Source organism: Danio rerio, chromosome 5 (assembly GCF_052040795.2).
Source record: "Danio rerio strain M-AB ecotype USA chromosome 5, GRCz13ab, whole genome shotgun sequence".
Taxonomy (NCBI): Eukaryota; Metazoa; Chordata; class Actinopteri; order Cypriniformes; family Danionidae; genus Danio; species Danio rerio.
Window position 1 is genome coordinate 12348540 of NC_141025.1, and position 26461 is coordinate 12375000.

Below are 26461 nucleotides of genomic sequence, written 5' to 3' on the forward strand. Positions count from 1 at the left end.
ATAAATTAAAAAAAAGAAAGAAGCTGCTCGCAGCATCAACAGAGCTGTGAAGGGAGCGCTCTTTTGCTCGTACTCACACACATACAGGCATATTTAAGAGAGCGTGAGAAAATTTGCACGCGAGCAGCGTATATTTGAGAACTCGCAAGCAGTTTTGTCCACAAACAGAGGAAATCGATGCACAAGCATTATAGTGAGAAAGCTGTTCATCATGTTTACTTTGTGCATGACAGTTTTGTGTTGAGAACCACTTGAGTTTAAAGTGAATAAAATAATGGCAACAATAAGAAAAGAAAGAGATCTGCATCTTGTCATGGCATTGGAGTTTACATATAGGCCTGTTGTGTCTAATATGAATATAGTCAAGCTTTTCACAGATATTGCAGATGATCACTTTACCTTTACCATACTTTTAACAGATCATTTGTGATTCTGACTGTCATCCTTTCCTGCATTGTCTTGAGCCTTCATGTATCAATTATATACTATATTGTTAGTAGTCTGAATATTTCACAGTCATTCTGCTACATCATTTTGCTTTCTACTGGATGTAAAATGCTCTGCGGTACATTTATTCAATTTTGAATGCTAAGTTCTAATTCTGTAGTTATTTTGGTGAAAGCAACTAAAAAGTAATTGAATAGTAATGTAACATATTAGAATTTTGAGACAATAATATTGTAAAGTAAGGGATTACCTTTAAATAACAGTAACAAGTAATCTGTAATGTATTACAGTTTGGAAGTAACTTGCACAACACTGGTAGTAATAAAGCATAATGCTTTCATCATTTCTTCAAGTGATCTGTTTAAAAATGTAAGATTCATCCAGAAACAAAACAAGTGAATCTTTGAGTGATGGAATCATTTATCCTAAATATTTGCTCTATAACTTCAATTCACCCAGTATTCTTAATGGGAGAATCCCAATCTAATCAATCAATCAATCAATCAATCAATCAGTCAATCAGTCAGTGAGTCAGTCAGTCAGTCAGTCAATCAATCAATCAATCAATCAATCAATCAATCAATCAATCAATCAAAGCTTATTTGTGGTTCATCCAAAGTCAAGAAGCTCCAACATTAAAACTATTACTCAGCAACATTGTTATGAGACACTAAAACTATCATACACCGAAGTGACTCAGAGCGAGGTATTACAGTAAACCGATTTCCCCACAATAATTCCCTTTCTTCTTCTTTAAAGATTTCCACTCTCTTCACATGATTGATTTGAAACAAAAGAACAGGATCATTTCCACATACAGGCTTTCTAAAAGACGTTAAGATGCCTTATTGCACACGGCTGGTTGAGCCAACTTGTTGCCCCATACATGCGCTATACATCATCGTTAAGTCATTTGCAATTTTCCACTCGTCATGCCATGTGCCACATTCATAATTATGAAATATGAAGCTCTCGGGCTGCAAGATATTACTATAAATCTAGATAATATATTCAATATGGCATGTGAACAGGAGTATTTGCTACTGTGCTTTGCTCACTGCGCTGTAGGTTTGATAAATGGCTTTCTGGACATGGGATCCAAAAAAAAAATAATAAAAAAAAAGAGCACTTTAAATCTATCGCTCCCATGAGTGAAGGAAATTAGAGAGGAAATATGAAAAAAAAAAAAAATTATGGTATTGCAGTCCAAATAAGCCAAGCACAACAGATGGTGAAGGCAACTTTACTCCGCATTATGGTGGAAATAAGCAGATTTCAAGCGGAAGTGAATTGTGGGCTCTAATTTGCTCATTTTAAGGCGAAGCAATTAAACGGCAAGCAACACATTTGGAGGCCACAAAAAAGAAATGTTTAAAGACAAATAAGACGTTCTGAAATGCCTTGTCAGCCAGACGGGAGAAAAATCAAACAGGATAATCTGAGTCATTTCCAGATTTGCAGGATTATTAACATGCTTGTTGTTTGAAAGTTGAAAAAGGAGATGATCTGTGTGCACAACACACATAATTAGGGAGAGGAATTATATGGCCAATGATTTTTTATGCCAAATATTATTCTTTCAGCACTTTTAATGAGAGGGAACATTTTTTAATAGTCAAGTGATAGGATAGTTTAGATGTTAAATCAATTTGCTGACAAAAGTGTTTATGCTGAATTTTAACTTTCTTTTTTTATGTGGCATTTATATAATCCAGTGATGAGCTTAATTCTAAACAAACAACAACAGCAACAACAACAAAAAAAGAACATTTCATATTTTTTTCCCAGAAAAACTGGGTCATATGAACAAGTCAGTGAATTTAATAAACTTACATAATAAAATAATAAATAAAAGTAGTTCACTCATCACAATGTACAGTTGAAATCAGAATTATTGGCCCCCTTCGAATGTTTTTCTTTTATAAACATTTTCCAAACGATGTTTAACAGAGCAAGGACATTTTCGCAGTAAGTCTAATAATATTTTTTCTTCTGGAAAAAGTATTATTTGTTTTATTTTGGCTAGAATAAAAGCAGTTTTACATTTTTTAAAGTTTTATTTATTCATTGTGAAACATTACAAAAATATACAAAGACATAAACATGTAACAATAAGCAAATACACTGAAGAGTATTTTGAGCAAACAATAATAATAAAAATAAATAATAATAATAATAAAAAATACAAATAAATAGATAAATAAATAAAAAACAACAACACTAGTGCAATCTTATATACAGAAAAAACAAGTCTACATATTACCTTAACCTGCCTAGTTAACCTAATTAACCTAGTTAAGCCTTTAAATGTCACTTTAAGCTGTATAGAAGTGTCTTGAAAAATATCTAGTCAAATATTATTTACTGTCATCATGGCAAAGATAAAATAAATCAGTTATTAGACATGAGTTTTTAAAACTATTATGTTTAGAAATGTGTTAATGTGCACATAGCAAGCTCAGTTTTTGGAGGGCGGCAGCTCTGCACAGTTTAGCTTTATTAAACACAAATGAACAAACTAATTGAGTCCTTCAGACTGCAAGCAGAACTTGGAACTTTCACTTGGAGTTTCATTTGTTTGATATATGTGGCCTTAAATCACAAATTTTTCTCAAAACTTAAGAGATCGTTTGCTTCAATTCTTGTGTTTTGCTGTGAAAATACACAAAATCTTGTAAAATGTTGCTTTTTGTTCCTTAAGGACCATTGGGCTTGCAAAATCACATGGGACTGGCTAAAGTATTTCTAGCAGGCCTTGCCCGCAGAGAGATTTCAGTTAACAGTCTAAAGATCAAATATATCTAAATAAAACCCTGAAAAGTGTAAAAAAACAAAAAAAACAAAACAAAACAAAACAAAAACAAAAAAAACCTTTACAAAGAAAACCATCTGAACAGTGTCTAATCAGAGAATAAATACAATAATTGACTAATTTTGAACCAAATTAAATTATCTAAAAATAATGCACATGGCGACCACATTAGCACCTCGGGTGTTTGCTATTTTTTAACTATTAAACCGTTATTCCTCATCTCTTGCCTCTGTTAACACTCCATTTACAGACTGTGCACTATTAAATTACTGCAGTGCAGTTTGTATGCAAGTCAAAAACAAACAAACAAAAAAAAATTCTGGCCAGTGGATTGGAGCATCTGTACTGTGAGTAAAGCTGATGATGAGGTGTGAAATGTGGGGAAGCACCACGGCTCAGTCCTGGACTCAACAGTGTGTGGACGGTGCAACAAAGCTTTCGGGAAACCCACCTCGGGCTGTCGCTAGGCAACAGCACAGCATTATAAGGGCTGTGATTAGAGCTCCGGCTGTCACACCACATCAAAACCTGCTACCTGCTCATAAAAATAGAGCCTTCTGTAAAAATAATAATCATATCTCAAAGTCGAGCATGCATCTAAAAATTACACACTGTAGCGTGTGTTTTCAACAGTGCAGTCTTTCAAGAAATATATATTTTTAAGACATTTAAAGGAACAAATAACATAAGATATTTTAAAGTATTGTTAAGCTCATTATTGCTGAATATTACTGGTCTTTTTATTACTCTCGTCTTTTTCATATTTTGAGATATCATGACTTCGAAGAATTTGATTTTAGTAATAATTAGTTTTTTTTACTCTAAAAAAGATTGTAAATGTGACAAATAATTACAAAGAACAATCAATTAAACATTCAACATTAGATTTTAAAAATAAAACTGTAAAAGCTCTAAAACATGTTGTTATTTATAACTTTCCTCTGTAGTTTTTACTTTATTTCTTAAAAACTTAAACTTTAAATCATTTAAGTAAAATTGAGTTTTGTTTTAAAACAGTCATTTTTATTCTTCAGTTTACATTTACTATTATTGCATTTAATTTTAATTTTGCCATTATAATTTTATTTTACTTTGAGTTATTTTAGTACTTAAATTCATACTCATTTCAGTTAGTTGTCAAGACAATATTTATAATAATATAAATTATTATTATTTTATAACAATTCTGCTTAATCTAGCTTTTTTTAATGTTTATTTAAATTTAACAGCAAGAATTTATTAGTTCATTATTGATGAATATTACCAAAATACTTTGTCATAATTTGATTTTATGTTTTTTTTTTTTTTGTATTTTTCAATTCAAACTTGACATTGTAACACTGTCTTATCAAGTAAACTTTAGGTTTAGTAATTGTATCTTTTTTTATATATATAGTAATTCATTACTTCAATTTACACTAGTTTGTATTATCTAGAATAGTTACCAAAGCATTTTTTGTCATTCATTCATTCATTCATTCATTCATTCATTCATTCATTCATTCATCTTTATTTCTAGAGCAAAATAAATAATATAGTTAATACAAGTAAGCTATTTTAGCAATAAGTATGCTATACCTACATTTAAAAAAAAATATTCATTCATTTTCAGTGATTTGATTTTCCTTCGTCTTATTCCTTTATTTATCAGGGGTCGCCACAGTGAGTTGAACCGCCAACTATTCCAGCATATGTTATGCAGCGGATGTCCTTCCAGCTGCAACCTAGTACTGGGAAACACCCATACACACTCATTCATACACACTTATACACTATGGCCAATTTAGTTCACCCAATTCACCTATAGCGCATCTCTTTGGACCGTGGGGAAAACCATATGAAACTCCACACAGAAATGTCAACTGGCCCAGCTGTGACTCGAACCAGCGATCTTCTTGCTCTGAGGCGACAGTGCTAACAACTGAGCCACCACACTGCCATTATTAAGTAGCAACAATTTTTAAATAGATTACTGAACGCTGACAACCACAACATTCTTTTACGCAGTAAAGTAACTTAATTCAATTTTAATAGAACAGTTCAACAGTCAATCTAGTTTAAATTCTTAACTTTTTGTGTTTCATATTTTAAATTCTTTTAAGTTAAGTTTTAATTCATTCTTTCATTTTCTTTTTGGCTTAGTCCCTTTACTCATCAGGAGTCGCCACAGCGTAATGAACTGCCAACTTATCCAACATATATTTTACACAGAGGATGCCCTTCCAGCTGTAACCCATCACTGGAAACATCCATATACACTCATTCACACACATACACTACAAACAATTTAGCTCACCCAATTCACCTATGGCGCATGTCTTTTGACTTGTGAGAGAAACTGGAGCACCCAGAGGAAACCCACGTCAACACGGGGAGAACATGCAAACTCCACACAGAAACGCCATTAAGTTTTAATATTTCCAAAAACAATAAAGCTGATAATTGTGAAATATTCAATTAAAGTTATAGCAGAGAGTGGGGACGAAAGTAACGTGGGACGAAAGTAACAAAGCGATTTACTCAAAACCCTGACAACATTCGCTTTCCAGGCTATAACAGCACATGCAACCCTTAATGAAGCAGCCAAATAGCAGTTGATTTCGGAGCTGTGTCCCGCGGTTAGCTTCGAATTTCTGTTCTTAAGTGCAGAAAGTAAATTATTGTAGCATCCTTTTATCATTACTACAAGTTGTGTGGTAACACTTTTGTAGCATGAAATTAGCTCATTTTATGAATATTAATAATCAACAATAACGGTTTATTCTTAATTATTAATATTCCGGCTTAAGCTTCAGTCAGTTTGGTCAAACAAACATATGATTGTAAACGATCATGCTCGCGCGACCGAGCGGATTCCCAGATTATGAATATTAATTATCAACAATAACGAATTATTATTAATCATTAATATTCCGGATCAATTTATTGTTAATCTGACCAAACAAACACAAGCAGAGCCGCCGCTCTTCCGAGCGGACAAATCTATTCATTTAGAAAAAGGGAATTTAATTGCTACTTCTTGTGAAGTAGATTAATCATTCAAAAGTTTTAAACAACTTATAATAGCAAGGCAGGGGAATCTGTATTTCAGTGACATTTTCTCGTGAGGCAAACAATACAATTCATTTGATTATAATTGAATTTATTGACTAATCAGACGTAACGAACAAACAAACGCACAAACATACATTAAACACAAAACAAAGGTAAACCACGTGGAGATATCGGGTCTATAGAACGTGTAACAGCAAAGAGAAATAGTAAAGCTAGAGAATATAGATTTCAGATTAAAGAGTGACAAAACTTTCAGTTCCACACGCACCATTACGGACCACCAAGGTTATAAAAAACACCTTTTTGATAAAAGGGGCACAGCTTAATCGCATAACTAAAATCACCTGGTCTTTCATGTCTGGCGGTCTCTCTTATGCGTCCCTCTTCCGTCGTGATGAAACTACTCTTGATGTCCTTTGATGCGTGGAGTTTGTAATGCGGTTCGGACGAACACGATCGCAAACTTTAAACTGAATTTACTTTGCCGGAAAATAAAGAAAACGTGGCGGGAAAGTCCTTGCGGCTGTGAAGAGCCGTGTGGCCCTTAAAGGGACCACCGTCAATGATGTTCCTTTTTGGGACGTTCTCTTTCTGCCCAGATGTTTGGGAGGGCAGAATGAGTTATACCTGCGGGTCACGTGACAACCCGTACAGCATTCTGACCAATGATTTCAGGGGAAAGTTTGCGCGCGAACCTTCCTTTGTCTAGGGGCTGCTCGTATGCAAATTTGAGTGTCCGCCTAAAGCATGCGGACAGGCATCTAATACAGGGCTTTAAAGAATAAAGCAATGCGAGTTATGGTCTCGATCTATGCATCATGTGTTGTAAAATGTCAGCAGAAACCCATCGGTACCAAACATGGGGGGGGGGGTTGAAAGTACATCAACGTAATTTTTCATATCCTTACAATATTTATGCTTTACAAAGGCCTAACTGGAACATGCATACAGGTTATAAGAGAGGTTACACCGGTAAGAAAAGTCAGAAATTAGATACAAAGTTTACAAAACATAACACATTGGTTTTGTGCTGGTTCTGGATTTGATGAGTTCATTTTCTTTCTGTCGGAACAGCCTCGTGGGGGTGTATGTGTGTGTGTGTGAGGGTATTTGGGCAGGAATGTCTTTGAAGTTTTCCTGCTTATCTATCCAGGCCCCCTGAACAACTTAAGCTGTCACGAAAATCCAGACTTCTTGGAGCCAGGAGTCGTAAAACCGTTCTGTCGGACCGTGATAAAATCAATAAGAAATTTTATCTGTGGACTGTACGCTACACTTTACAATAAGGTTCATTAGGTAATGCATTTACTAACATGAACTAATCATGAACAACACTTGTACAGCATTTATTAATCATAAATAAACATTTACTAATGCATTATTAACATTCAAGTCCATGCTTGTTAACATTAGTTAATGCACCATGAGTTAACATGAACTAACAATGAACAACTGTATTTTCATTATCTAACATTTATGAACATGAATATATACTGTAGTGAATGTATTGTTCAATGGTTGTTCATGTTAGTAAATACATTACTTAACATTAACTAATGAACCTTATTGTAAAGTGTGACCAGTTGTGTTTTTCTTTTCATGCATCACTCTAATGATCAATCTACAGGTTATTTAGTGCAATAACACATCCTTAAGTGTGCAATCTCTGAGTTTTTCAGTTTAAAAGTAAATCAGCTTTAAATGGCAAGAGTTCCCGTGGGCACGAATACTTATGTCCACTTGCTAATAGACATGTCTTATTTTCACCTCCACAGTAGAGATTGCAATGTTTTGATTCAGATGTTTTAGGAAATAAATGCATATTGCCATAAATAATCAATAAATATTGCATTGTTGAGTTGCTTTTGAAACATTTGATGGAGCTGAAATTTAAAATAAAAATGCTGATAATTTTTTTTCAAAAAAAATAAGCAAGAAAAACCTTCAAAAAAAAAAAAAGGACAAAATATGTTTGCAGTTACATTAGCAAGGTCATGGTCAGATGCAGAGTTTGACATTAACACCCGCCAACCCATCAAATGCAGATGGATTTGAGCTGTGGTAGGTTAGACAGACACAGACACTAGACAGACACTCCTACTGGTGAAAACACATTTAAAATTGTAGTTCGACAAGCAGAAGAAGCAGGACCGACAACACTAATCGTGTTCACGCAAGCAAAAGAAAGCAGGTGATTACCGAATGAGAGGATGATCATTCACGCTCACAGGTGATGTGATGCGCGCGACTGTTAAAAAGCGTGCACGCTCCTGTTTACTTTCGCAAAGAAACCGTGCCTAGAAGAAACACAACTGGTGCGATCAGTTCTCTTTGAAATGAACTTGACAAAAGGTGATGCTCATACACTCACAGTCCTGCTGCTTTTAAGGGCTCAAGATTTATTTTTTAAACATTCTTTTGTAAGCAGCGGTTGCTGATTTTGCTTTAAACACTTTGAACAGATTATTAACAGGGCTAACATTAACCGTGTGCGCATGATCATCCCTTTATCACACATGGTATGTTTTTACCAGCTTTCTTTTGCTTATGGTTATTTTTGTTAATATGATACAATTATACATTTTTACAACAACATTGCTTTAATATGAGCGGATCTGGGACCTTTAGCCAGGGCAGCTTACTGTGCATATTTTAGATACATGACAATAAGTCTTTTTTTTAAATGTCTTTAAAAAAAAAAGTTTTGTTGTATTAAAAAAATACATGTATAAAGCTATATTTTGGTTTTTGAAACATTATTTAAAATTTGAGGCTAATAAATAATAATTGATTTTAATTTCGGTGTGTGGTCAGAGATACATTTGGTAAATCCTTAATTTTGATTCATGAAATGTCATGTAAAATAAAAAACAATCACGATTTGACACAACGCATTTGCTCATGCACACTAAACAAGGTCACACACAACACACACACAACAAGTGAAATGAATGAGGAGGCATATAGACATATCACAATATCTAAATCAAGTAGGTTTAGCAAGTCAAAGTCAAATTTATGCATATAAAATATATTTTCCCAACAACAAAAGTGTGGCTAGTGAAAAATGACGAGTGGCTATTAATGTTGGAAATCTACTAGCCACAGTGGCCTGGTATCAGAAAAGTTCATGTCAAGCCCTGGTCAAATATATTTAAAATAAACCAGATTAAGCCAGTAAATCTAGAAAATAATGCTATTTTCACCCACCCATGTGTTACTTTCGTCCCTTCTGACGAAGTAAGAAAGTAACAGTGTAATTTATGTTTTTATGAAATTATTTTAAAGTTGTTCTAAATTTTTTTTCAAAATACCACCCAATATTGACTGACTACACCTATGACTTAGTCATCACAGCAAAAAACAAAAAAAAAAAAAAAACATTCATTTTTCATTTCATTTTCCTTCGGCTTAGTCCCTTTATTCATCAGGGGTTGCCACAGTGGAACGAACTGCCACCTTATTCAGAATAGTTTTTACACAGCTGCAACCCAGTACTGGGAAACATCCATACACTCTCACACTATGGCGAATTTAGTATATATTTTTATGTAGTTTATTAGTTAACTCCACACAGAAACGCCAGCTGGCCCTGAACCAGGTTGAACCAGCAACCTTCTTGCTGTGAGGTGACGGTACTAACCACTGTGCCAACATGCCACCCCAGAAAAATTAATTTCTGTTTAAAACATTATCGTTAAAAAATATGTTTTTATGAATAATGGTACTTTCATCCCCACTCTCTCCTATGGCTTCAAAAGTCATTTAATATAGTGCATCATTTACAGCATTTAATACTGCTTTGAAAAAACAAAAAACAAAAAAAAGTACAGTATAAATCTTTAACAAACATCCATGCATTTTGCAGAAGAAAGTAATTCATTCAGGACTGGAATGACATGCAAGAGAAAAAAAACAAGTGAATGAAAAATCCCTCATCATTTCTGTGCACTTTGTGAAACTGCATCAGTGACTCGGTGTTCAAAATGATTGGGTTTCCAAACCCTCATCATTCAACTCCATCAAGCAGGCAGATGTGAACAGCTAATGTTTTATTTACAGTTTTATTCAAAAATCAACCTTGACCCACACCTGCAGGATCATTTACATAATTATAACTTTCCGCCCGCCACACATGCAATGCTCATAAATACAATTACACTTTCTATTGTCTTTCAAATGACACTGAGATGTTTTTAGTTTGTTTTTTTCTGCAGTTTAAACGGTATGAGGGAACAACACAACAACTGGAGTAGCGTTTTGGTTTAGTTTTTAGGATGGGGATAGTCTTTATTTACTCATTCATTTATTTTCCATCAACTTAGTCGGTAATTTATTAGGAGGAGTCGCCACAGCGGAATGAACCACCAACTATTCCAGCATATGTTTGATGCAGTGGATTCCGCAACCCAGTACTGGGAAAACACCCATACACTTTTGCATTGACACACACACACGCACTCATACACTACGGCCAATTTAGTTGATTCAATTCACCTGTACCGCATGTCTTTGGACTGTTGGGGAAATCGGAGCACACAGAGAAATACCATGCGAACGCGGGAAATACATGCAAACTCCACAAATGCCAACTGACCCAGCCGAGGCTCAAAGCAGCAACCTTCTTGCTGTGAGGCGACAGCACTACCTACTGCACCACCACGTCACCTTATTTATAGTAATTTAATGCTTAAGTGTATCTCAATTATTAACAACAGCAAGTAATTCCCCCCATTTAAAACGTATATTTTATTTTAGTTTAGAGTACAGTAGTTTCTAAAGCTTAATAAATATCCTGCTTAATACATAAATAGTACACACACCCATAACTTACTTACCCAGTAGACACACAACATCTTAAGACATTTATATTAGGTTAGATTTAGATTGTGATGTTAGTTGACCAAAATTCAATGTCTGTCCAGCATCTAAGGACAAGACATGATTGTGATAGACCGTATTGCATATTTTGTTGACTAAAGTTGCATTGCAACTACATGCCAATTAATTCTCATTTGAGTATTAGTAGACTGTCTGCTTAATATCTGTTGACATGCTCCTTCAACAGACATTTAACTGACTTTAAGAAACTTTGCAAGTACATGTCAACTTACACTAACCCTAACCCAACAGTCTCGTATAATCTAATGAGAATTAGTTGGCATGTAGATGCAATGTAACTTAAATTCAACAAAATGCATTAAAGAGACCATTAAGATAAAGTGATAGCGACAACATTATTTTGATGTTGATATTAGGTTTATGTTAGGTTGTGTTGGAAAGTGGAGGGCGAAGTAGTGGCGCAGTAGGTAGTGCTATTGCCCTACAGCAAGAAGGTCGCTGGTTCAATCCTCGGCTTAGCTGGCGTTTCTGTGTGGAATTTGCATGTTTACTGGAGCACACAGAGAAATACCATGTGAACGCGGGAAGAACATGCAAACTCCACATAGAAAATCAAGTGAGTTTCCTCCGGGTGCTCCGGTGTCCCCCACAGTCCAAAGACGTGGTACAGGTGAATTGGGTAGGCTAAATTGTCCGTAGCGTATGAGTGTGTGTGAATGAGTGTGTGTGGATGTTTTCCAGAGATGGGTTGCGGCTGGAAGGGCATCCACTGTGTAAAAACGTGCTGGATAATTTGGCGGTTCATTCCGCTGTGGCGACCCCAGATTAATAAAGGGACTAAGCCGACAAGAAAATGAATGAATGTTTGAAAGTGACCAAAGTGTAACAAGCCAACATCCTAAACCAACGTCATATTAAAAGTTAAATACTGACATTCATTCATCAGGTATGGCAGCCAAAATCCAACGCCTGATTGATGTCATATTGGTAATGTCCACACAACGTCAAGCTGTAACCTCATTAGATGCTGAAATTTGATTAATTTAATGGACGTTTGACATTGATCTCGGACTGACGTTGGGTTCTGGTGTCAATCTGATTTTCATTTCCAAACAAAATGCTACGTCCCACAACGTTGGGGTACAACGTCAATCTGACGTCATGTTGACACCCTGTACCTGCTGGTTATAATAACTTTCAGACCTATACACATGCAATCCTCAGAAATACAATTGCACTTTCATAGAAAAAAAACATCCAATTTAATGGTATGAGGCAACAACAGCAACACAAGGACTCAAGTAGTGTTTTGTTGTTGTTTTTTTGATATCAGTTGGATTAAGGGATTTCCACAGGTTTCCTGGGAGTGACAACGTTTGGATTGGGAAAGAGTCTGCCAGAACTCAATGTGGCACCAGATGCTGAGCTCCAGCCAGTGATTAGATTTGGAGGAGTTCTTTGACAGTTAAAGTTTGACCCACCATATGCATTCATTTATAAAGGGAATTTTAGAGGAAACTGGTTTTCACAATTAGAAATGTTTTGGGTTTAATATAGAGTTGAAGTCAGTATTTTTACCCCTCCTGAATTTTTTTTGCCCCAGTATATATTTTTCCCAAATTTCTGTTTAACAGAAAATATTTTTTTCAACACATTTCTAAACATAATAGTTTCATTTCTAACTCATTTCTAATAACTGATTTATTTAATCTTTGCCATGATGACAGTAAAAAATATTTGACTAGATATTTTTCAAGACTCTTCTTTACAGCTTAAAGTGACATTTAGAGGCTTAACTAGATAAATTAGGTAAGTTAGGGTGATTAGGCATGTCATTGAACAATAATAGCTTGTTCTGTAGACAACTGTAAAAAATATAGCCTAATGGGGCTAATAATATTGACCCTAAAATGGTTTAATTTTTTTTTAACTGCCTTTATTGTAGCTGAAATAAAACAAATAAGACTTTCTCCAGAAGAAAAAATATTATAGGAAATATTGTGAAAATGTATTGCTCTGTTAAGCATCATTTGGGAAATACTTGAAAAAAAAGAAAGAAAATGACAATAAAAAAAAATAAAAATAAAAAATAAAAATCACAGGAGGGCTAATCATTTTGACTTCAACTGTATATCCTAGTGATGGATAAAGAGTATACAGAAGTAGGATGATACAGTTTTTCTTCAAAGTGGGCTAATGAATCACTTCCATGTGAACTTTCTCTTTGTTGGCTCTTATAGAGAGATTAAACAGACATAGTCTTGCGGCTGGTCCAAATCACTGCTCAGAAAGAGATACAGATAACATTTCCATACTTCCACACTCGTGCTTCTGTCCGACGGAGAGATAACGAATGTACAGAGAAGAGCTTAAACTCCAGATCGCGTGGCTTTTATATCTGATGACCATACGCCCCTGCATTATACTGGATGAGAAACGCTTCAGTGTAATTATGCTGTTAAATTGTATAGCTTCAATATCAGCAAGCATATGTTTTTTTCATGGCAAGTCTGCTACTTCTGACTGCTTTATATATCTGTTCATGTATTGTTTGCCATTAAAATCATTGCTGATTTGTTGTGATCATATATATGAAGTGTTGAAAAACAAATCCAATCAACGTTTACTTGACAGAATAGCTCAGCTCTGGAAACCACTTCAAAGTTAGATGTGGGCATCACAATGGTGCAGTGGGTAGCACAATCGCCACACAGCAATAAGGTTACTGGTTTGTGCTTTGTCATAGTGGTAACGTCCACACAACATCAAGATGTAACATCATTAGACGTTGTTTTTTTTTTTGGGGGGGGGGGGGGGGGGGGTGGGGGGGGTGTAAACACAACTTCTGTCTGTTCTGACATCAACCCGATTTTCATTTCCAAACAAAATGCAACATCCCTCGACATTGGGGTACAACATCAATCTGACGTCATGTAGACATCCTGTGCCTGCTGGTATTGTCATGACTGTCCATGTCCACCAGATGCCACTGTAGTTCGGCAGCACACTCTCGATGAACTACAGGGGTTTAAGAACTACATATCCATACATTCCTTCGCACACTCACTCGGTCTTCCATATATACTGATTTGCAATCACAGCTGTCTCTGTTCAATGTTGATTTCCTGGACTATATATTCAGTCATTCAACCTCTGTTCGTTAGTTCGTCGTTCGCCCTTGTTGGTGTGTTGTTCCCGATCATAGTCTTGTATCTTGTCATAGTTGCTAAGTCTAGTTCTAGTTTAATCTGTTTGAGTTCCTTGTTTGTTTGTTTATTTTGATACTTTGTCACTTTGATTTTTGGATTTTTGTCTCTGTCACTGCACAAATTTCACATTAAAACTACATTTGGATCCTACACCCGTTTTTGTTCCTGTTTCATTCCGCCAAACATGACAGGTATGTAGGCTTGGGCAGTATCCAAATTTTGATACCGTCAAACCTCCTCCCTATTTTACCTTGGTACCAAGTATTATTGTGCAAAATAAAAAAAAATTATGATGTAAGGCTCAGACAGCGTCACCAAAATGTTGGCTTGTGCCTAAACCATTCAGATACTGAATACTGTATATGAGACCTTAAGTTCGCAGTCACTTTTTGTCTTGTGCGTATTACACACAGTATCCACACGGATGCGCGAGTGCTCGCTCGCTTGGGAGTGATATTGTTAGATCGCCTGCTCCCTTTAAAATTACATCAGAGTTACCGACCACACCCGCACATTTGGAAATTTATTCCCGCACCGTAAAAAATAAGGTCAGGTCACGCTGCTCCCGCGGTACAGCAGCGGGAATGCAGACCTCTGGTTCAAATTTACCATGTCTCTCTTCTCATTCGTTTGAAACCGGAAATACTGCCTCACCTCTCTCACCTCTCTCTCTCTCCTCCACACTGTCCCGTGATGACAAACACGCATCTCATTTGTAGGCATTAAAAAAAAAAAATTCATATTTGATACTTGTCTCCTATTTAGGAGCAGTGTTTTTTTACGACAGTTTAACGATATTGAAACTGACACCGTTGCTATTTTTAGATCTCGAGGTATACCATAATACCATATTACCGCCCAAGCCAACTGCGATGTTACTCATTTTCCTATCGCTTGATTACAATAAATTATATATCCTATAATTTTCCAACAATACATTCATATTCACTTTTACTGCAAGAAAAAGATCAGTATGCGCATTCTGCAAAATATATTTTCTGATTTTGACTGTAATTTACGAACATGCACCTTTTGCTTTGGAATGATAATATTGTGAAAAGCGCTATAAACAGAAATCAAATCATTGTTAAATTATTAAACATTAAATTTAATCAATGAATTTTTTTTAGTGTTCAAATACACTTGATTTGGATTATATATATTTATTCATTCCTTCATTTTCTTTTCAGCTTAGTCCCTTTATTAATCATTGGTTGCCACAGCAGAATGAACCACCAACTCATCCAGCATATGTTTTCCGCAGCAGATGCCCTTCCAGTTACAACCAACCACTGTGAAAGACCCATACACTCTCATTCACATACATACACTACGGACAATTCAGCTTACCCAATTCACCTATATCACATGTGTTTGTGGAGGAAGCTGGAGCACCGTGAGGGAACCCATGCCAACAAGGGGAGAACAAGCAAACTCCACAAAGAAATGCCAACTGACCAAGCCGAGGCTAGAACCAGTGAGCTTTATGCTGTGAGGAGACAGCACTACCTACTGCGCCACCCAATTCAATATTCCTTGTACACCATTCTCAATAAAAAATAAAGACGAATGGTTGTTAAAAGATCCACGGGTGAGCGCATGATTTTATAATCAAACAGTGACTTCAGCATCACATTATCAATAAATCACAACCAAGTGTTCCGATCAAATTCTGCTCTCGTCTTTAAACACCCTTTGCCTTGCCTTTGTTGTTCTGGGATTTTACTGATATTGAACCTGTGTGTTTAATCCCTGTGCACCTTCCCTTTAAACGTCCCGGGAGCTTGAAAGGGCTTGCAGGATCTCTATCTGTCTGAAGGCAGGGAGCTTTAATACACGCTCAAGCTCTGTTTGATGGATGAAGGTGCAGTTGCACTTCAAAGCTGTAATGTGTCCTCACAGTCCTCATATAGAGCTGCTCTTGAAAGAGAAAGACATGAAAGTGCATGTGTGGGGTTAAAGAACTGTCAGGCCTTCAGCACAAACTGCTTTCTGTTTCTCAAACACTCCTTCAGCAAACACATTATGCAAGGACAAGTTGAATGTGATCTATTATGCATGCAGAGGCGCAGTCATTAGCTTTTCGTTTAAAGTCAATCATCTATTACAGACAGGTAGACGGATCCAATGATGGATGGATAGACAGAATGATGGATGGATGAACATAAAATAATGGATGGAAAGATAAAATTACAGATGGATGGACAGATAAAATGATGGATGGACAAAATTAATGGATGAATATATGGATAGATGGATAAATGAATGGAAGGATGGATTGACGGATGGATGGACAGATTAAATGATGAATGGATGATAGTCGGAATGATAGGTGAATTGATGCATTATTGGATAAAATGACAGATGAATAAAAAAAGAGATGGATGGGTGAACTGAAGGATGGGTAGACGGATGGACATATGGATACTCAGAATGGTCAGTGGGTGGACATACGGACAAATAGATTTAGTCAGAATAATGGGTGGGTGGGTGGACGGATGGATAGTGTGGGTGGACGGATGGATAGTCAGAATGATCAGTGGGTGGACAGATGGACAAATGGAAAGTCAGAATGATGAGTGGGTGGATGGACGGACAAATGTATGGTCAGAATGATGGGTGCGTGGACAGATGGACAAATGGATAGTCGGAATGATGAGTGGGTAGACAGATGGATAGTCCGAACAATGGGTGGGTGGACAGATAGATAGTCAGAATGATGGGTGGGTGGACGGATGATTAGTCAGAATGATGGGTGGGTGGATGGATGGATAGTCAGAATGATGGGTGGGTGGATGGATGATTAGTCAGAACGATGGGTGGGTGGACGGATGGATAGTCAGAACGATGGGTGGGTGGATGGATGATTAGTCAGAATGATGGGTGGGTGGATGGATGGATAGTCAGAATGATGGGTGGGTGGATGGATGATTAGTCAGAATGATGGGTGGGTGGATGGATGGATAGTCAGAATGATGGGTGGGTGGATGGATGATTAGTCAGAATGATGAGTGAGTGGATGGATGGATAGTCAGAACGATGGGTGGGTGGATGGATGGATAGTCAGAATGATGGGTGGGTGGATGGATGATTAGTCAGAATGATGAGTGAGTGGATGGATGGATAGTCAGAACGATGGGTGGGTGGATGGATGATTAGTCAGAATGATGGGTGGGTGGATGGATGGATAGTCAGAATGATGGGTGGGTGGATGGATGATTAGTCAGAATGATGGGTGGGTGGATGGATGATTAGTCAGAACGATGGGTGGGTGGATGGATGATTAGTCAGAATGATGGGTGGGTGGATGGATGGATAGTCAGAATGATGGGTGGGTGGACGGATGATTAGTCAGAATGATGGGTGGGTGGATGGATGGATAGTCAGAATGATGGGTGGGTGGATGGATGATTAGTCAGAACGATGGGTGGGTGGACGGATGGATAGTCAGAACGATGGGTGGGTGGACGGATGGATAGTCAGAACGATGGGTGGGTGGATGGATGATTAGTCAGAATGATGGGTGGGTGGATGGATGGATAGTCAGAATGATGGGTGGGTGGATGGATGATTAGTCAGAATGATGGGTGGGTGGATGGATGATTAGTCAGAATGATGAGTGAGTGGATGGATGGATAGTCAGAACGATGGGTGGGTGGATGGATGGATAGTCAGAATGATGGGTGGGTGGATGGATGATTAGTCAGAATGATGAGTGAGTGGATGGATGGATAGTCAGAACGATGGGTGGGTGGATGGATGATTAGTCAGAATGATGGGTGGGTGGATGGATGGATAGTCAGAATGATGGGTGGGTGGATGGATGATTAGTCAGAATGATGGGTGGGTGGATGGATGATTAGTCAGAACGATGGGTGGGTGGATGGATGATTAGTCAGAATGATGGGTGGGTGGATGGATGGATAGTCAGAATGATGGGTGGGTGGACGGATGATTAGTCAGAATGATGGGTGGGTGGATGGATGGATAGTCAGAATGATGGGTGGGTGGATGGATGATTAGTCAGAATGATGAGTGAGTGGACGGATGGATAGTCAGAATGATGGGTGGGTGGATGGATGATTAGTCAGAATGATGAGTGGGTGGACGGATGGATAGTCAGAACGATGGGTGGGTGGACGGATGGATAGTCAGAACGATGGGTGGGTGGATGGACGGACAGATGGATAATTAGAATGATGGGTGGGTGGCTGGACAGACGGACAAATGGAAAGTCAGAATGATGAGTGGGTGGATGGACGGACAAGTTTATGTTCAGAATGATTGGTGGGTGGACGGTTGGGCAAATGGATAGTCCGAACAATGGGTGGGTGGACAGATGGATAGTCAGAACGATAGGTGGGTGGACAGATGGATAGTTAGAATGATGGGTAAATAGTGAATAGTGAGGGCGGTGTCCGCGACCTTGCCGGTCCTCACTTTTATCCACGACACCTCTACCACCCCGGTTCTCATATTTATCCACGACACTGCCAACTTTCAACTAACAAACCGGTCACTATCTTTCACTTTCAGGTCGAGGGTGGCGTGATCGTCATTTGATTAGAGCGTCAGTTCAGCTTGCTCTGGCCCTGACGGATGGACAGATGGATTAAATAACAGACAGACGAACATACAGAACGAAGTATGAATGAAAGGACTAATAGTTGGATGGATAGATGTCAGAGGGATGGACAGAAAAAATGATGGATAGACGAATGGATGAATTGATAGTCAGAACAATGGATAGGTGGGTGGGTTTATACACAGATGGGCGGGAATGTGGATGGATGGATAAAATGACAGACAGACAACATACAGAAAGAAGTATGGATGAAAGGACTAGTCAAATGTATGGATGGATAGATGTATGAACTAAGGTCTCTCTCATGGTTGGCACTTTTCTGTCAGATGGCTCACAGGTTTTACCTTCATTCATCATCATTTATTTAAAAAAGCACCCGCTCCATTTTATGTGTATATGTTTTACTGGTAGTTAGATGTTGAGCTAACATTAATCAGATTCACTCTAGTGAATGCAAAACATTTGTCATCATAATTTACTCAAGTGCACGCCTCAAATTCTCACGCCCCACCCCACAGTTATGAAAACCGTGCTGTAAACAATCGTAAAAATTGCTTAAGAGAGCTAGTAATATTGACCTTAAATGATTTAAAAACATTAAAAACTGCTTTTATTCTAGTCGAAGTAAAACAAATAAGACTTTCTCCAGAATAAAAAGTATTATAGGAAATACTGTGAAAAATTCCTTGCTCTCTTAAACATTATTCAGGAAATTTTTGAAAAAGAAATTCACAGGAGGGCGAATCAATTTGCCGTCAACAGTAAATATATTCACATTCAGCAATACTTTTAATGACTCCACTTCTACACTTGGCATTTCCCGTCAGCTAAATTCCATAATCGCTCATCTCTGTGGTGTAGATATGCAGATCTATCAGTTTCCACAACAGGCTTCCCTCAAATGAGCTCTTTATGTAAAACTCTTAAAAATCCATTTCTTCAGAGACACTCCTCAACTTTGTGGGTTGACAAAGACGCGTCTGTGTGTGTCTGCCAGCCATGTGTGTGTGTCTTGCAGACTATTTTTAAACATCTGTGGCAGGCTTAATCCATCTTGTGTGGTGAGAGGGCCCAGCAGATCTGAATATTACAGTAACCATATTTTAACAAGACTCTGGAGTATTCACATAAGCATTAAATACAGCGCAGGGCCGTTGTGTCAGAGGGAGGGGGGGACTTTCGCTTTGCATTCTGATCCTGTAAACCTCCAGAGAAGCCAAAATCACACACAGTTTGGGGTCGTGGAAAAAAGCAGATGCATTTGCCTCCCGGTCACCTGAATAAAGGCATATAAAAATGAGCGTTAAGCATGGAGAAGTTGACAGACCCCTTTTCTTATGGCATTTCAATTTTATGATTCTAGATTAGGGCTGCACAATATATCATTTCAGCATCGAATCTGCAAGAGTCACATCGCAAGATATACAATGTTGAGTCTGAATTCAGTATAGTTGACCAGGAGCTGCAGAATAGCATTTATTTGCTGTATTAACACTTGCCGGCCACTTTATTAGGTACACCTTACTAGTACTGGGTTGGACCCACTTCAAAACTGCCTTAAACCTTCGTGGCATAGATTCAACAAAGTACTGGAAATATTCCTCAGAGATTTTGCTCCATATTGACATGATAGCATCACACAGTTCCTGCAGATTTGTCGGCTGCAAATCAATGATGCGAGTCTTGCCACATACCAAAGGTGCTCTATTGGATTGGGTGCTGGTGATTGTGGAGGCCATTAAAGTACAGTGAACTCATTGTCATGTTCAAGAAACCAGTCTGAGATGATTCGTGCTTTATGACATGGAGCGTTATGCTGCTGGAAGTAGCCATCAGAAGATGGGTGCACTGTGGTCATAAAGGGGATCAGCAACAATACTCAGGTAGGCTGTGGCATTGACATGATGCTCAATTGGTACTAATGGGCCCAAAGTGTGCCAAGAAAATATCCCCCACACCATTACACCACCACCAGCCTGAACCGTTGATACAAGGATCCATGCTTTCATGTTGTTGATGCCAGATTCTGACTCTACCATCCGAATGTCCCAGCAGAAATGGAGACTCATCAGATCAGACGTTTCTCCAATCTTCTATTGTCCAATTTTAGTGAGCCTCTGCAAATTGTACCCTCAGTTACTTGCTCTTAACTGACAGTAGTGGCACCCGGTGTGGTCTTCTGCTGCTGTAGCCCATCCGCCTCAAGGTTGGACGTGTTGTGCCTTCAGAGATGCTCCTCTGCAGACGTCGGTTGTAACGAGTAGTGATTTAAGTTACTGTTGCCTTTCTATCAGCTCGAACCAGTCTGGCCATTTTCCTTTGACCTCTGGCATCAACAAGGCATTTGCACCCACAGCAGTTTCTGAAATATTCAGACCAACCCATCTGGCACCAACAACCATGCAACGTTCAAAGTCATTTAAATCATCATTCTTCTCCATTGTGATGCTTGGTTTGAACTGCAGCAGATTGTCTTGATTGTCATGTCTACGTGCCTAAATGCATTGAGTTGCTGCAATGGGATTGGCTGATTAGAAATTTGGGCTAACGAGCAGTTGGACAGGTATACCTAATAAAGTGGCCAGTGTATGTATATGGAATCTATATAATGCAAAAAAAAAATCTTACTTAAATTTTTTTTGTTTCTAGACTAAATACCTACATTTCAAAACAAAAGCAATATTTTTTTTTTTTACCCCACAGGCAGATCTCTTTGCTTGTTTTAAGAAAAAACTTTTAATTTCTTCTGAAGTTGAAAACAAAAAGCTTTTTTGCATTGTGATTATTTAATTTCTATATATAAATACTGTTAGATTCCCAAGAAAACTATCAAATAGTGCTATTTAAACTATCTTGTAATATTGTATTATTCGCAAAATAATAAAATATCGCAATATCAGATTTTCCAATATCATGCAGCCCTATTCAAGATGGTTTTATACAGGGTCAGTAATGAGATGATGCCATCTAATCAAAGCAATTTTACCGATTCCTCTATGAAATAAAATATGATAAAAAAAAAAGATTGTGAGATGAATTTTTGAAGAATGAATTGTGCCTGCTGATTGCTTTGTGTATTTGCATGCGCTGTCTGCATTGTTTTATTGTCTGATTCACAAAAAGGGTTATGCAAATCAAGTAATGGCATAAAGCGGCACAAAATCTACATCGAACGCAATTTGCAAGGCAATTCCTACTTAAAGCTGTCCATAGCTGACAATAGAGAATGAAAGTTAGAAGACATGCTGACAAACACCTCAGCTTTCAATAGGGTGCAAAAAAAAAAAAAAAAAAAAAACACTCAGAACACATTTCGATACTGAGATAAAAAATACAATATTATTGTAATATTATATGTTAAAATATAAATTATTATAATAAACAATTTATTATTATTTAGATATAATAATATAGATCACTATTAATATAATAATAATAACAATAATGATGAAAGTATTATTATTAATATTATTAATATAATAAATAAAATAATAAATTATTATTAGAAGTATTATCATTATTATTGTTCATTCATTAATTTTTCTTCAACTTAGTCCCTTTATTTATCAGGGGTTGCCACAGCGGAATGAACTGCCAACTTATCCAGTACATGTTTTACGCAGCGCATGCCCTTTCAGCTGCAATCCAATACTAAGAAACACCCATACAGTCTCGTACACACACACACACACACACACACACACACACACACACACACACACACACACACACACACACACACACACACACACTAAAGTTATTAGGCTGCGTGATAAAATAAAAAATAATTATTTGTTCTGATCTGTTTAACTTTCAGATTTTAGAGACGTATAAATCACAAAATGAGACAAAGGAATAGGAAGTGTGTTTGGATATCTCATTTTTGAGCACACTTAATTGTTATTGTTTATTTATTTGTACTGAATTTAGAAATAGAAACAAATCTAAAAATTATGAAATTAAATATGTAATGATGTCTTCAGTGCAGTGCGTCTGACACCGTTTCCTGAATCCAGTCTAACGGAAAAGGCTCACTCTGTAGATGGTCTTTAACCTCACACAGATAGTTTAACCGTTTTTTTTTTTCACTATTAAAGCATGCAGTTTTTCTGTTTACAAAGTCTGCCATGTAAATATTGAATTCGACATGGCGCGATGCAACTGACTCCTAAAGGAAATGCAAGATGAGACTCTGATTTGTTTAATGCAGTTTTGCCCCAAAACGCATCCACAGCTCCTTAAAGAGCACCAATTTTACCCCTTTTACAAGATGTAAGAAAAGCCTTTGGTATCTCCAGAATGTGTCTGTAAAGTTTCAGCTCAAAATATCCATCAGAATATTTATTATAGCCTATAGAATCTGCCCATTTTGGTGTCAGAATACAGTGTAGCTGTTTTTGTAGCGATTGGCTAGTTAGTGATTAGTGATAGGGATCAGCTGTAGTCAATCCTTTCATGTACTCCCCTCTTAATTAGTTTTTCTTTGTGAAATCACCAAAATCGAAACAAAACTTGAACTGAACACAGTACAAGGTGAACTACCAAGCAAACTGACCACGCCAGAAAAGTTGTCCACATAGAAAAAAATAAGTGAGGGCATTGTGATATTTGGTAAATACGGCTTTAAATGCATCAATAGTCTGTCCCTCTATATATCATTAATGTGAAAATGATAATATATTAAATTTAATTAAGTTTAATTAAGGTGTCCTCTGGCCAAACCTGATCAATTGGGACAGACAGTTTCACAGAAACGTGCGCAATTTGACTTATTGCCAACTTCAATTAAACAAGATTCTCTTTTGTTGCTTCTCATCCTGATAATTGCAGGTTGACAGAAGTTTGACTCGGGGCGGAAGGCAGATCTGCAGTCATTGTCAAACATTCACAAAGGAAAGCTGATCTGCTGTCTGCAAAAGTGCTGGTAAAATCTATCACGAGACTTGAAGCAGAAGAGAGGCAGAGAATGATAAAAGCCTCATGATTCCATAGACGTCTCACGTGTTTCTTCCCTCTCTTTGACGCCTTCTGATTCAGTGTACTCGGAGACCTCGATACATTTTTAGACCTTGCCTTGTAAATCCTGAGCTGAAATTGATCACAACTTCGTATCAGCTTGTGGTATTGTGTTACTGTGATTTGAGAGAGCGGTATTTTTCGACCTATTTGAACTTACGCCCCCTTAACGCCTACCCTGTGAGTTGAGCCCTACATTACTCAAGCGAGTGTGAATCATAAAGCTCACACAGACACACATTGCTCTGGATAAGGCCTTAAAGAGCCAATCACACTGCCAGTCAGGATTACGGCTGGGCTGACACAGTAACATTCAGTTTTACTACTTACAAGCATGAAGACTAACACTTCACATATTAATCACACTGTTTGTGTGGATCTCAAACATTTTGCAGGGTTGTATTTAATATATTGAACCAAAATGCTCTGGCTTCAGCTACAATTATTCGTATAGCAGCTGCTTTTATCCAAAGTGACCAACAAAAAGTATGACAGAAGTTCAACATTTTGAAATTGAGTAGAATTCTTTCAGCTGTCTTTAATCAGGGTGTATACAAAACTTCTTAAGTTGAACTTAATACCTTTTACTACCTTTTTTAATACCTTACGAAGATTAAAAGCCGATCTTCTAAGAGCAGTTCGGTACTGTTACCTTGCACGATTACAAACCCACAGCACCTCAGCTTGCAATGTAGTGTTAATGGGGCATAGCGTCTGTCACGCACCTGTTAGTGATGCTGCTAGGACTAGTGCTGGCAGTGGTTTGCATCGGGAGAGCAGTCGATGGTGAGGGCAAAGCAGTGGGGGTTGAGGTCGTTGATGCACCCACACTGCAAAACATTGATATGGGAAGCTGCCCGCTGCATCCGCGCATCCTAGCTTGGTGGCTATTTGACTCCATATGCGATTTGACGGCATTCATCCCCACCCAGGTTATATTAACAGTCTTCTTGCAGGCGTGGCAATAAGCCTTGCAACTGTTGCCAACTACAGGCCTAAGCCAGTCTTTAAATCTCGAGTCCTCCAGCCAGAGGTTCGAAAACTTGCACTTCCCAATGTTTTATTTTAGTTAATGAACGAAAGCACCCAGTTTGTTTCAGTGCCCACGGGAACGAACACCCCCACACATGATATCGCTCAGGTCCTACTCTCAACACATAAATAAATCCACTCAAATTTTAGAATAAAGGTCTGCGCCTAACATGAATTGATTATCTAAAAACAATTAGGCTCAAAGATGTAATACCTCGTCAGATGGCGTTTATTACTTTTTAAATACGTTTTAAAGCCCTTAATTTTATTTACTACATTTTACAACCTTTTACAACCCCGCAGACACCCTGTTAATGAAAATTAAGTTAAAAACAGCACTGATTTGAACCTTTTGGGACATTATAAATGTCTTTATCATCACTTTTGATCAATTTAAAGCCCCCTAACTAAAGAAGCACTAAATTTGATAATCTATTTAGAAAAAAAAAAGTTTTTTTAAGATAAATGCTGATCTTTTTAATAATCAAGGAAACCTGAAAAAATTACCCAACGGTTAATAAATAGTTCATTTATTCATTTTCTTTTCGGCTTAGTCCCTTTATCAATCAGGGGTCGACACAGTGGAACGAACCAATATTTATTTATAATTTTAATGATAATAAAAATAAGGTAGTTATTGAATGAATAAATTGTTATCAATAGAATAAAATCATAAAATATAACAGAATAAAATTAGAACAAAATTAGTTCAAATTAATTAAAAAAAGATACTGACTCCAAGATTTTGAATGGTTTACAAAAAACCTTTTATTTGTTAGATGAATGCTGACCTTTTTTAATTATCATGAAATCCTAAAAATATTACTTAACGGTTAATAAGTATTAATAATATTAATTGACTAATTATAATAAAAAAATAATAAATGAATGAATAAATGTTTCTACACGTTAAAAAATTGTACTATCAACCATTCCTGACAGCATATGTTTTTAGTTCATTATAACTTAAACTAAGTTAATCATGTTCTAACTTAATTTTATAAGTAAGGCAAGCTATTTTAAGTCAATTTAACATAAGTTCAATGGACTTATGAGGTTAAATTTAATTCAACTTAAAAACTTAAAGCAACTAGGATTTTTTTAGTGTAGAAAAGCAAATGAGCATTTTAGAATGGAGCGGCACGGTGGCTCAGTAATTGCAGTTGCCTCAGACCAAGAAGGTTGCTGATTCGAGTTTTTGGAGGCCCACGTATAATGTTATCAATATTTTCACTATTAGAAAAGATAATTTAGGAGAAATACTGTAGGCTATTTTCTTGTCTTGACCACACATACACAGTTTAAATAGACTTTTTTTATGGGGAAATGTCTAATGAAGTTGATAGCCACCTGGCCATCGGGAAAAAAGAAGGCGGAGGTGAGGAGCAACTCTCGGCCAGGTGGCTATTAACTTCATTAGAGAGAATGAGAAACAATCTGTTCAAACTGTGTATGTGTGGTCAA

The 26461-nt window shown here is 37.1% G+C and overlaps 1 protein-coding gene and 1 long non-coding RNA gene across 2 annotated transcripts in view; both read right to left on the minus strand.

Moving 5' to 3' along the window:
- The window catches only part of cabp7a (calcium binding protein 7a), a 64905-nt gene that overhangs the window by 11143 nt on the left and 27301 nt on the right, over nucleotides 1–26461 (minus strand). The gene's annotated exons all lie outside the window — the stretch shown is intronic.
- Nucleotides 4542–9671, minus strand: LOC147843875 (uncharacterized). The gene is made up of 2 exons (XR_015490980.1): nucleotides 7588–9671; nucleotides 4542–5961 (listed from the first exon to the last, which is right to left on the minus strand). It is a non-coding gene; the product is annotated as an uncharacterized LOC147843875 (long non-coding RNA).